This window comes from Phyllostomus hastatus, unplaced genomic scaffold, assembly GCF_019186645.2.
Source record: "Phyllostomus hastatus isolate PE091 unplaced genomic scaffold, TTU_PhHast_1.1 phas_contig_84, whole genome shotgun sequence".
NCBI lineage: Eukaryota > Metazoa > Chordata > Mammalia > Chiroptera > Phyllostomidae > Phyllostomus > Phyllostomus hastatus.
In genome coordinates, this window is record NW_025333969.1 from 504,200 (window position 1) to 516,672 (window position 12,473).

Sequence of the window (12,473 nt, forward strand, 5' to 3'; positions counted from 1 at the left end):
TACATCACATAAACAAAAGCAAAGACAAAAACCATATGATCATATCAATAGATGCAGAAAAAAGCATTTGATAAGGTACAGCACCCATTTATGATAAAAACACTCAGCAAAGTGGGAATAGAGGGAGCATTCCTCAACATAATAAAGGCCATATATGAGAGACCTACAGCCAACATTATACTTAATGGACAAAAATTAAAATCTTTTCCACTAAGATCAGGAACAAGACAAGGCTGTGCACTTTCACCACTTCTATTCAATATAGTACTGGAAGTTTTAGCCATAGCGATCAGACAAGAAAAAGAAATAAAAGGCATCCAAATCAGAAAGGAGGAAACAAAACTGTCACTGTTTGCAGATGACATGATAGTGTACATAGAAAATCCTGTAGACTCCACCAAAAAACTGCTTGACCTAATAAATCAATTTGGCAAAGCAGAGGGATACAAAGTCAATATCCAGAAATCAAAGGCATTTCTGTGCACCAACATTGAAACAGCAGAAGCAGAAATCAAGAAAAAAATCCCATTTGAAATAGCAAAAAGAAAAATAAAATACCTAGGAATAAACCTAACCTAAGAAGTAAAAGACCTGTATTCAGAAAACTACATAACACTGAGGAAGAAATCAAGGAAGACACAAACAAATGGAAACATATACCGTGTTCATGGATTGTAAGAATTAATATGAAATGTCCATACTACCCAAAGCAATTTACACATTCAATGCAATACCTATTAAAGTACCAATGACTTATTTCACAGACATAGAACAAACACTTCAAACATTTATATGGAACCATAAACAAGCCCGAATAGCTGCTGCAATTTTGAGAAAGAAGAGTAAAGTAGGAGGGATCACAGTACCCAACACTAAACTATAGTACAAGGCCACTGTAATCAAAACAGCCTGGTACTGGCATAAAAACAGGCACATGGACCAATGGAACAGAACAGAGAGCCCAGAAATAAACCCAAGTCTCTACGGTCCATTAATATTTGACAAAGGAGGCAGCACAATAAAATGGAATAAAAATAGCCTCTTCAACAAATGGTGTTGGGAGAACTGGACAGCTACGTGCAAAAAAATGAAACTCGAACACCAACTTACACCTTATACAAAAATAAATTCAAGGTGGATAAAAGACTTAGATATAAATCATGACACCATTAAAGTCCTAGAAGAGAACGTAAGTAGGAAAACCTCAGATATTTCACGCAGAAACTTTTTTACTTACATGTCTCCTAGACCAAGGGACATAAAGGAAAGAATAAACAAATGGGACCTCATCAAAATTAAAAGCTTTTGCACAGCTAAAGAAAACAGTATGATAATAAAAAGAGAACCAACTGTATGGGAAAACATATTTGTCAATGATACCTCAGACAAGGGTTTAATCTCCAAAATATATAAAGAACTTACACGACTCCACTCTAAGAAGACAAGCAACCTAATTAAAATGTGGGCAAAGGACTGAACAGACACTTCTCCAAGCAGGACATACAGAAGATCCATAGACACATGAAACAATGTTCAATATTGCTAGCTTTCAGAGAGATGCAAATTAAAACCACAATGAGATACCACTTCACACCAGTCAGAATGGCCATCATAAACAAAGCAACACACAACAAGTTATGGAGAGATTGTAGAGAAAAGGGGACCCTAGTGCACTGTTGGTGGGACTGCAGACTGGTACCACCACTGTGGAAAGCAGTATGGAACTTCCTCAGAAACCTAAAAATGGATCTGCCTTTTGACCCTGCACTTCCACTGCTGGGACTATATCCTAAGAACACTAATACACCAATACAAAAGAACCTTTGCACCCTGATGATCATAGCAGCACAATTTACAATAGCTAGGTGCTGGAAGCAACCTAGATGCCCATCAGTAAATAATGGATCAAAAATCTATGGTACATTTACACAATGGAATTCTATGAAGCAGAAAGAAAGAAGGAGCTCTTACCCTTTGCAACAGCATGGATGGAGATGGAAAGCATTATGCTAAGTGAAACAAGCCAGGCAGTGAAAGACAAATACCATATGATCTCACCTTTAACAGGAACTTAAACAACAAAACAAAGAAGCAAGCAAAATATAACCAAAGACACTGATATGGGGGACAGACTGACAGTGACCAGAGGGGAGAGAAGAGGGAATTTCAGGGGAGAATGGGAAGGGTTTACAGGATCAAATTTAAAGGACACATAGACAAAAACTAGGGGGAGGGTGATAATGGGAGGGAAATAGGGAGGGTTGGGTGGGTGGGCTGGAACAGGAGTAAACGGCAGAAAACTGTGCTTGAACAATGATTAAAATAAAATTTAAAAAATTGGTGGAATTGCAGTAAGGTCTGTGGCATAGAAGATACCATTTTAGCAATGTTAAATTTCCTGATTCTGATCATCATATATTGGGTGAGTAAGTGGGTGATATATTATTCTTAGGATTTTCTTGCTAAAGTATTTAGGGGTAAATGCACATGTCAACAATGTACTCTCATACATATATTAAATAGCTGAGAGAGTGAGAAAGAATGATAAAGGAAATAAGGTAAAATGTTAATAATGGGTATCTAGAAGTTCTTTGTAATAACTTTCAATTTTTCTGTAAATTTGAAATTATTTATGTACAAAAAATATGCAGCCTTTGACATCAAATTGCCTGTATCTAAATCCCAAGCACAATCACTTACTAGCTGTGTGTCTATGGGCAAGTCATTTTACCTCTCTGTCCCTCAGCTTCCCCATCTGTATATTGCAGACAATAACAGTGCTGTCTTTGGGGTTACCATGATATTAAAGAGTTGACACATGCAAAACACTTAAGAGTGTATTGCACATGGCGCATACTGGAGAGGTTGTAGCCGCTGTTGTCTGTGTCTAAGAGATGAGATCCTGGCCACTAGGAAGGTGAAATAGGGAAATTCTCCTGGAGACTCAGAGTGAGGATGCCTGAAGGATGTGAACAGTGCTCAGGAAGGCACCCGATGCCCCAAACCCCAGGCCTCTGCCCCACCTTACACTCAGCACTCAGTCTAGGAATGAACATGCAACTGGAGTCGGATGAGCATCCTACTTACTGCTATTCTAATGAGAACCTGTGTCTATTTTGAGGACCAAGAAGGAGGCCAGCAAGCTGGTGAAGTGCTATTCTGGGAATGCTGCTCATTCAGTCCGGCTGCTGAGAATAGGGCATGCTGTTCCCTCTGGCACTGGCCCTATAGCCATGCCTGATCTGAAGTTGATGTGTTTGGAACCTGAGGGTACCTGTGACACAACCAAAGCAGGGGATGGTCTGTTGTCCCCCGGCAATGCAGAGTGGAGTCCTCACTACCTTTGGATCTGCCATCATCTAGCTGGTGACCTTCGGCCTACTACCTGACTCCTCTGAGCTTCAGTTTCACCACTGAGGAAGACCAAAATTTGCCACCCCAAATATGCCTTTTGGGATATTGATTTTAAGGAGGTTATGAAGAAAGGAAAGACTTAGGAAGAACCTTTGACCCTTCTCCTTTACCTGCCTAAAGGAATTCAGATAGAAATACCTGCTGAAAGGAAGGGAGCATAACCTTAGTTTATTCATCTTATCATGCATGAATTAAGTGTGGCAGACTGGGGAAATGTAGCAGAGCCTGTCTGTTGGAATCCCCTCTGTGTCCCATGGTTTCTGGGTGACCGAGCAAGAATTTGTTTACCTCATGGTAACTCTTTCTTATCTACCTATGAATTACTTGCTTTTCCTTTGAAATCCCAGACCCCACCTCCCTCTACTTTGCCCAGAATGATATATAAGCCTCAATGGCCCAATGTGTTCTGGGGTCTCATATCCCTATATGTACATACAAAGAATGTAATAAATTTGGACATTTTCTCCCGTTAATCTGTCTCATGTTAATTTGATTATTAGTCCAGCTAGAAAAACTTACAAAGTAGGAGAAAATGATTTTTGACCCCATACTATCTACAGTAAGGATTATAATATCCATCTCTAGCTATGCACTGTAGCAAATGATAAACAGGGAATATTTATGGAGCATGTTGATTGTGTCAGCCTTTTGGGGTGGATTATCATTTAACCTTCAAAACAAATCTCTGATGTAGGTAGTCATAATCCTAATTTTAGACACAGGCCCTTGAAGCCTAAAAGAGTTAAAATGCCCAAGGTCAAACTGTTACCAAGTATACTGGAGCCTGTTCATGTGACACCTTGGTAAATGACCCAACACTTAATGCTGGAAGGAGCAGATCTTTATTTATAACATTCCAGCCTTAGGGGTAGGGGGCTCAGAGCACCTTCTTTTCCCATGATACCCTGCACTTCTTATGGTCCCCACCAGGCAACTAGCCAAAAGCATCTCCAAAAGTTTCCCGTGTCCTTATCTGTGCAGGATCTGTGCAGGAATATGTTGCCATCACCCTCTGTATAATAGTCCAAAAAGCATGTGCTGTGTTACTCTGGATCATGGTGAAACTCAGGAAAGGCACAGGTCTTAAAGTCCAGGTAAAATCCATGTACAGTAGGACAGGATCTTGCAAGGAAGTCATTTGCAGCTCTGGAGTCAGCTAGAGCAGGCAGGATCATAGAAGCAGCATCCCCTTTCTTATTAGTCCAGGTTGCATGGCCTTCTTCCTCACTATAAACTACAAAGCTGCTTGTTTACTTCTCCCTTCCCACTGCTTTCTTTCAAACCACATGGCAAAAATCCCTACTACAGACAGCATGTCTCTTCCCTCACTACTACTCCCTGCATAGCCAAGAGAGAGAATGGCTGCCATGCTTGAGTTTAAATCTCAACATCTCCCATAACCCCACTTCATCTATAACCCCATTTCCAACTCCTCCCACAAAGGGCTACATCTGCCAGTCCTCCCATATTTTCTGCCTTTTCCTGACTGCCATTGTTAGTCTGGGCAGTTGTGGCCCCTTCTTGCTCTTGAGTAGGTGTAGCAACCAGGGAACTGCTTCTCGGCTACATCACAGGTTAAAGTCATGCCCATCTCCTTCACTCTAAGCAGGCAGGCTCAGCTATTTAACACAACTAGGAAGCTAGCCAAGTTGCCAAAGATATGCAACATAGCTCGTAATTGCTGTGCTTGGCTTTTCCATCCCCCTAGCCAAGTTAGTGGGTTTTTTTTTCTATATTCCCAGGAGCTTCTCAACCTACCCCCCATTCTGAACCTTGTTCCTCACCTATTACCAAAAGCTAATAAGTGGTGACTAGATTCAACCCTGGCTTGTGAGGGTAACTATTATTTTATTATTACAGATAGTAACCCATTCCTCATTTCTGAATATTTTTTATCTGACCTCTTTCCTTTGCTTTTCTTCTCTTTTTTTTTTTAAAAAAAAAAGAGGAATAGTGTCCAGAGTGGTTAAGTTACTCTTCTAAGGTCACAGTTCAGTTTTGTCTCAACCTTGGTCTGCTGGTGAATGCTGCAGGGGGCCAGGAAGGTGTCCTCTGACTTGTCCAGAACAGTCAGGTGGTCCAACATGTGGTCTAAACTTCAGTTCCCCAGTGGCCAATCCCCTCTGACCTCACCCCTGTGAAGTAGGTGGTAGGTTGGAAACAGACACCCTGGAGGCTCTCAGCACAGACCAAAGCTGTTCCTACCTTACCCTCAGAGAGAAGTTATAGTTAGTGTAACTTCTGAGGTCCACATAGGCACCTGAGTGAAGGGCACCAGGTTTGCTGATTCACCTGAAGGGCATTAAAACCTGGTTTTTGTATACCCAAATCCAGACAAGCACTTTGAGAAGAGCTGAGCAGTTCTCTATCCCTAGAGGTGGCAGACCAGGTAGGGATGACAGTTCAATTTGGCAAGCCCTTGGCACCCATGTGCCTTGGGAGCAGCCCTGAAATCAAGGAGTTGAGTCGTATGGGTGTTTAGGGCATTCATACATGCTCACCAACTCCCCACACTAGCAGACAAGCTTTCCCCTTCCTTCTGCTCACTCACTGACAATGCCACCACAGACCCTCACTGCAAAGCAGTTACCTTCCTACCATGGGGATACAAAAATCAACTTCTTCCCACTTTTTTAGAAATTAACAATATAAATAACATGAGGCAGATTAACAGGAGAAAATGTCCAAATTTATTGCATATGTACTTATGGGGATACAAAACCCCAGAACACATTGGACCATTGAGTCTTATATGCCATTCTGGACAAAGAAGAAGTAGACAGGGGTCTAGAATTTCAAAGGGAAAGCAGGCAATTCACAGGTGGATGAAAAAGCACAATCATGTGGCAAGCAAATTCTTGCTGGGAAACTCAGAAACCATGGAACACAGAGGAGAGTCCAACAGACAGGCTCTGTTAGATTTCTTCCTGTCTGCCACACTTAATTCATATGTAATAAGGTGGATGTGCTGAGGTTTTTCTGTTTAAATTTTTTTTAGGTAAGGTAAGAGGGTCAAAGGTTTTGCTGAGTCTTTTGTTTCTTAATAACCAGCTTAAAAATCAATATCCCCAAAGACATATTTGGGGAGACAAAGCTTTGGTGTTCTCACTACTTTTCAGTTTGGCCTGGGAGCAAGGGTGTTAATTTCCCTGTGGGGTCATCTTTCTCTGTCATCTGTGGTGTCAGGGCAGTGTGAGAAGTCTGCCCACACAGGGCCCAGGATGGCTGGTTTGGCCTGCTTGCTGCAGTTCCTGTCTTGTGCTGGAAAGGGCCAGGGAAGAGTGCTCTCCAACCAATGGAGAAACTGTTCATTTACTTGAAGACTTTGGAGATATTTCTTTTTTTTTTTAAGATTTTATTTATTTATTTTTTAGAGAGGGAAAGGGGGGAGGTAGAGAGAGAGAAACATCAATGTGCGATTGCTGGGGGTTATGGCCTGCAGCCCAGGCCTGTACCCTGGCTGGGAATTGAACCTGCGACAATTTGGTTCGCAGCCGGCACTCAATCCACTGAGCTATGTCAGCCAGGGCAAGATATTTCTTAAGGATGAGGGTAATTGACATCCAGGTCCAGCAACTGAGCCAGGAGAGCAATGTTGGGGAGCATGGTCAACATTTAGGCTTCTTGAGAGTGTTACACACTTTCAAGCTGAGCCCTTGATTAATGTCAACTTAAATCTTCTGGTTGCTGGCTGCTCCTTGTCTTACATAGGAGGAAACTGGGGTTCAGATGCTTCAAGTGGTTTGTTCATGACCATCCATTAATAAGGGGTCCCCAAAGTCTACACTTTTTCTACATCTAGACTTCTTGGGCTTGTGAGGTGGAAAGAAGTTTACACACCATTATCCTCCACATCTGAACCCAGCAGGAAGCCCAAGAGGTAGATGGAGGGTTCAGCTGGCAGTGAGAAAGAAGTTTTCCACATTTAGAACTTTCCAAAAGCAGTGACTGCCTTCCTCCATCAGAATTACCTGGCTGTTCAGGTGTGAGGAATTTGCAAGGAACAGCATCTACTGGAGGGTAGCATGATAGACAGTCCTTTATATTCTCATAAGAATTTGCTTATCAAATTGCAAGTCCTACTGGTTTACCCTCCTAAGTATCTCTGGCATCTATCTACTCCTTTTCAATTCCAAATTCATCTGCTACAAATGGAGTGATGTCCCTGTGTTTATGGCTTCCTGATTAAATCTCCCAGCTTTCTGCTTGGCCCTTTCATTATCCATCTTTCTCCAGTCTGCAGCCGGTGTGATTGCTTCAAAATGTGGAACTAGTAATGTCCCCTCCTCTTTCCCCTGTACGACCTCCTTGCATGGCTTTTTGTCACTCTTAATGTCTCCACAAGGCTCCTATGGCCTCATCCCCTGCCCAGGCTCACTTGCACCTCCTCCCATGTTCCTATTCTTCCATGCAGGCCTGTGAGACAGATGGTTCTGCTGCTATCTCACCACAGGCACTTTGCACATGCTGCTCTTCCCTCTACCATCTGCTCCCTTTCCATTTCTTTCATTAATTCATACCTAACTTTCAACTCTGAGCTCAGGCATGACTTTCTACCGAAATCTTTTTGAATGACCCCCTCACCCAACTCCATTCTGTCTTTAATAGTACTCACATCTTTTTTTAATTGCACACTGTTTATACAATAATTTCTCTCTCTCTCAGGTCTGCTCTCTCCTTCAGGTTGTGAGTTCCGTGCAAGTATGCACCAAGTCTGCTCAGCTCATCACCTCTCTCCAGCTGCAAAGCTCAGATAGCCTAAACATACCTATTACATAATTAAATGGAAAATCCTTGAGCAATGAGATCCAAGAGGGCATTTTGAGAAATGAAAGGCTAGCCTGCCCCTGCTGATCAAAAGGCTGTCCAGGGTGCATCAGGGCTTCCAGCACCCACTGATGGCAGATGAGTCCTGGCATGGGCAAGCTTCTCACCTGGGAAACACTCCCTCCCTGGGAAATGACTCTCACCTCTCTTCATTGTAGGGATTTGTGCCTGTTGGGGGTGAAGTTACAGGAGAGAGGGGGTGGGCTCAGACCTAGGGGCTAGGCAGGTACTCCAGACTCTACACAACTTAAGTGGTGTTGGTTCTCCTGGGAAAGGTGTTTACTGATTGACAGCTGAGCAAGCTTTCATTCTTGTCCTACAGGTCTTCAATATTTGTGTAACCATGTGTTCCTTCATGTGTTTGGCCATTCATCATTTTATTCCTTCTTGAGCATCAATTATATGGCCAAGAGGAAAGAGCTATGCTTATTGGGACAACTGCTCTACATGCAATGTTAATTTGGATAAATATTGTTATTTCCTTATAAGAATAAAACAATAGTTTAACTTTTCTAAAAATGGTTTGATATTCAGCCATGGTGAGAAACCAAAAATCCTGTTAAATTGTTTCCCTTTAACTTGACACCCTCTACATCTGGCTCATAGAAATGTGGTCTTACCAGTTACCTGTGCTAAGACCCCAGATTTATGCTCACTTGTCTGTTCTATACCAACTAAATGTTTAATGCCCATCTAGTTCATTTTATCTCCTTGGCCCCAATATTTTACCTCTTGTTATAATTTAGTCCCAACCTTCATTCATTAAAGGGGTTTTCTTACATAGCAGAATGCTTGGATGGACGAAGTAATAAACATAGAGCAGCACTTCTCAACCTGTCAGACCCAATGCTGCCCTCATAGAAAATGTTTTGCAACACTTGCTTTACCATACTGAAGTGAAATTCGAAGATAGAATGACTTATCTGTACACATGATATTTTTAAAAGTCAGTAAATCCTTGACCATAATAACTGTAGTAAAAAGGAGAAATAAAAGAAAAGCAATCTATAATAAAATGTTACATAATATGTAAATGTCAGGCCTGACTCTGTTAGAAAATATAATTAAGTTATCAGATGTTTGCACTTAAAATGAATAAATATGGATGAAGAGAAGGCAGACAATGATTTTGTTAAAGACATTTCTTTATGTTTGACATTTTAAAGTAAGGGTTATAGAAAAATACTGATACATGGAATGTACTTATTCACAGGGATGCTCTGACAGTCACAAATGCAGATGTATCCAAGTATTTTGTGCTGGAGATGACTCAAACACATTGAAGGGCATTGCCATTCTGACAGAATTTGCCTAAAAAAAAGCAAGGTCAAGGAAAATATATGAAAAATAAACCAATGGGACTACATCAAATTAAAAAGCTTCTGCACAGCAAAAGAAGCCATCATCAAAATGAAAAGGGAACTCACTGCATGGGAGAATATATTCTCCAACAATGCATGTGACAAGGGGTTAATTTCCAAAACATATAAAGAACTTATACAACTCAGCACCAGGAAGACAATCCAATTAAAAAATGGGCAAAGGACCTAAACATACAGATGGTCAATAAACATATGAAAAAAATTCTCAGTGTCACTAATCATCAGAGAGATTCAAATTAAAACCACAATGGAACATCACTTCATACCTGTCAGAATGGTTACCATCAACAAACAACAAATGCTGGTGAAGATGTGGAGAAAAGGGGACACTAGTGCACTCTTGGTGGGAAGGCAGACTTGTGCAGCCACTGTGGAAAGCAGAATGCAGTTACCTCAGAAAATTAAAAATGGAACTGCCTTTTGACCCAGCAATCCCACTTCTGGGAATATGTCCTAAGAATCCTGAGACAGTGATTGGAAAGAATATATGCACCCCTATGTTCATAGCAGCATAACTTACAATAGCCAAGATCTGGAAACAGCCCAAGTGCCCATCAGTAAATGAGCAGATAAAAAAGCTATGGTGCATTTACACAATGGAATACTACATAAAAAAGAAGGAAATCTTACCTTTTGTGACAACATGGTTGGATATGGAGACTATTATGCTAAGTGAAATAAGCCACTCAGAAAAAGACAAATACCATATTATCTCACTTGTACATGGAATCTAATGAACAAAATAAACTGATGCACAAAATAGAACCAGAGGCATGGATGCATGGAACAGACTGAGAGCTGTCAGAGGGGAATGGAGAGGAGTGACTAGGTAAAAGGTGAAGGGATTAGCCAAAGAACACATATGCATGACCCATAGACACAGACCAGTGTTGTAATGGTCAGAGTGAAGAGAGGCAGGGGCTAGGTAGAGGTAGGCAACATGGGGTGAAAATAGGGACATCTGTGATAGTGTCAACAATAAAATAAATAATAAAAAGAAGAGCAATTTATTCCTTGATTCACATGATGGTTGCATTTGAATATTCAGTATATATGAAACTGAGTAAATACAGTTGTCCCTCGCTATACTGTGGTTCACTTATTGCAGCTTCACTTCACTGGTGAGTACCCATATAGAATTTTATATGTTGTTACAATTACATAGGTTTAAGAGTGTAGAAAGTGTTTAAGAGCATATGAAGTGTTTATAAGAGTGCGGGGAAGGTTAATAAGATAATTGGAAAGATTTATAGGAGTGTGGGGAGGGTTTATAAAGCCTTAATATATATATAAATAATAAAATAAATATAACGCCACTATTTCTCAGATTTTCACCTACCATGGGGATCTCTGGAATGTAACTCCAGTGATAGGTGAGGGATCACTGTATACTTTGTGTCTATATGTAAAATGATGTAAAGTTCAAATAAAGACAGGCCTATAACCTCTAGAAAGTCCAGCAGCATGTTCAAAATTGGTTTGGGACCTGTCCACATACTGCAGAAGGGCCACACATAGTAGTGATAACCCCAAGCATCACTAAAGTTCTAAAACACTCCAAGGGCAGTAACCTCCAAGTGTAGGACCACTAATGAAAAGAATAGATGTCAGTGTGGCCCAGAGGAAACAGTGCCAGTCGGGAGGCAGGGTTTCTGCCTCTGCCTCTATCTTTGCCTCACCTGCTGTGAGACAGCAACATAAGCAATGGCATTGATAGGATTGAGAGTGCTCAATGCCTGTTGACCACTGTAATAGCCCCCCTTCATGATGTGGGTTAATCTACATGATTAATCTCCTCAGGCCAGTAGTGTTATTCCCATTTTAAAGATGGAAACACTGAGGGAAGAAGGGAGGGAATTTCAGGGGAGAATGGGAAGGGTTTACAGGAACAAATAGAAAGGACATATGGACAAAAACTAGGGGAGGTGGAAATGGGAGGGAAGTGGGGAGGGTTGGGTGGGCGGGCTGGAATGGGAGTAAAAGGAAGAAAACTGTACTTGAACGATGATTAAAATAAAATTTAAACAAATAAATAATGACAAAGGGAAAAAAAGATGGAACACTGAGACTGATGTTAGGCAAGCTGCTTAAGTTTTTAATTTCTTACCTTTCTGATGTATCAAAAGAGGTAACTGAGACATGGATACATGGAAGATATTTATGAATTAAAAATACATAAAAACCTTTATGTATTTTTACCAGAAGAGGAACAAAGACATATATATATATATGTTTTTATCCTAACAGGTTGTGGAAGTTCTAGTGTAGGTTGATATACAGGGTCTGGCACAAATAATGCCCCTTTTTTATTACAAAATCATAAGCATGTAATTCTGTAACACAAAAATATCACACTCAAGCACACCATGTGACATTTTAGGTGAAATGTTCAAATTAAAACTATAAATTATTACACCCATATTATTACCCTACCAACCACATTCAAGCAGGTGTTACTTCTGTTGGACCCTGTCTTTTAGACATGAAATAATTTGAAAGTAATTAATTCTGTCCCATGTGCAGCCACTGTAGATGTCTACTAGTTATCAAGAGGAAGCATAAAGAGATCTATGTTTCATATTATAACCAAGAAATGATGCTTGCAACCACTTGGGATTTAAAATGTTCTTCCTGTTTTGATAGAAACAAGAGGCAGTAGATGGTGTCAATGGGCTGTGGAAGAGTGGACCCTTGGTTTGGAGAGACAGGGAGCCATAGCCCTGTGGAACCATGCCCTCATACAGACAGAGCAGCACAGAGCCTGCAGGGGGAACGTGCCCTGAAGAACTCAACTGATCCTTAGGGTTGTGTTTTGACCAAGGGCATAGGAAAAACTTAAGAAAGCTCCTT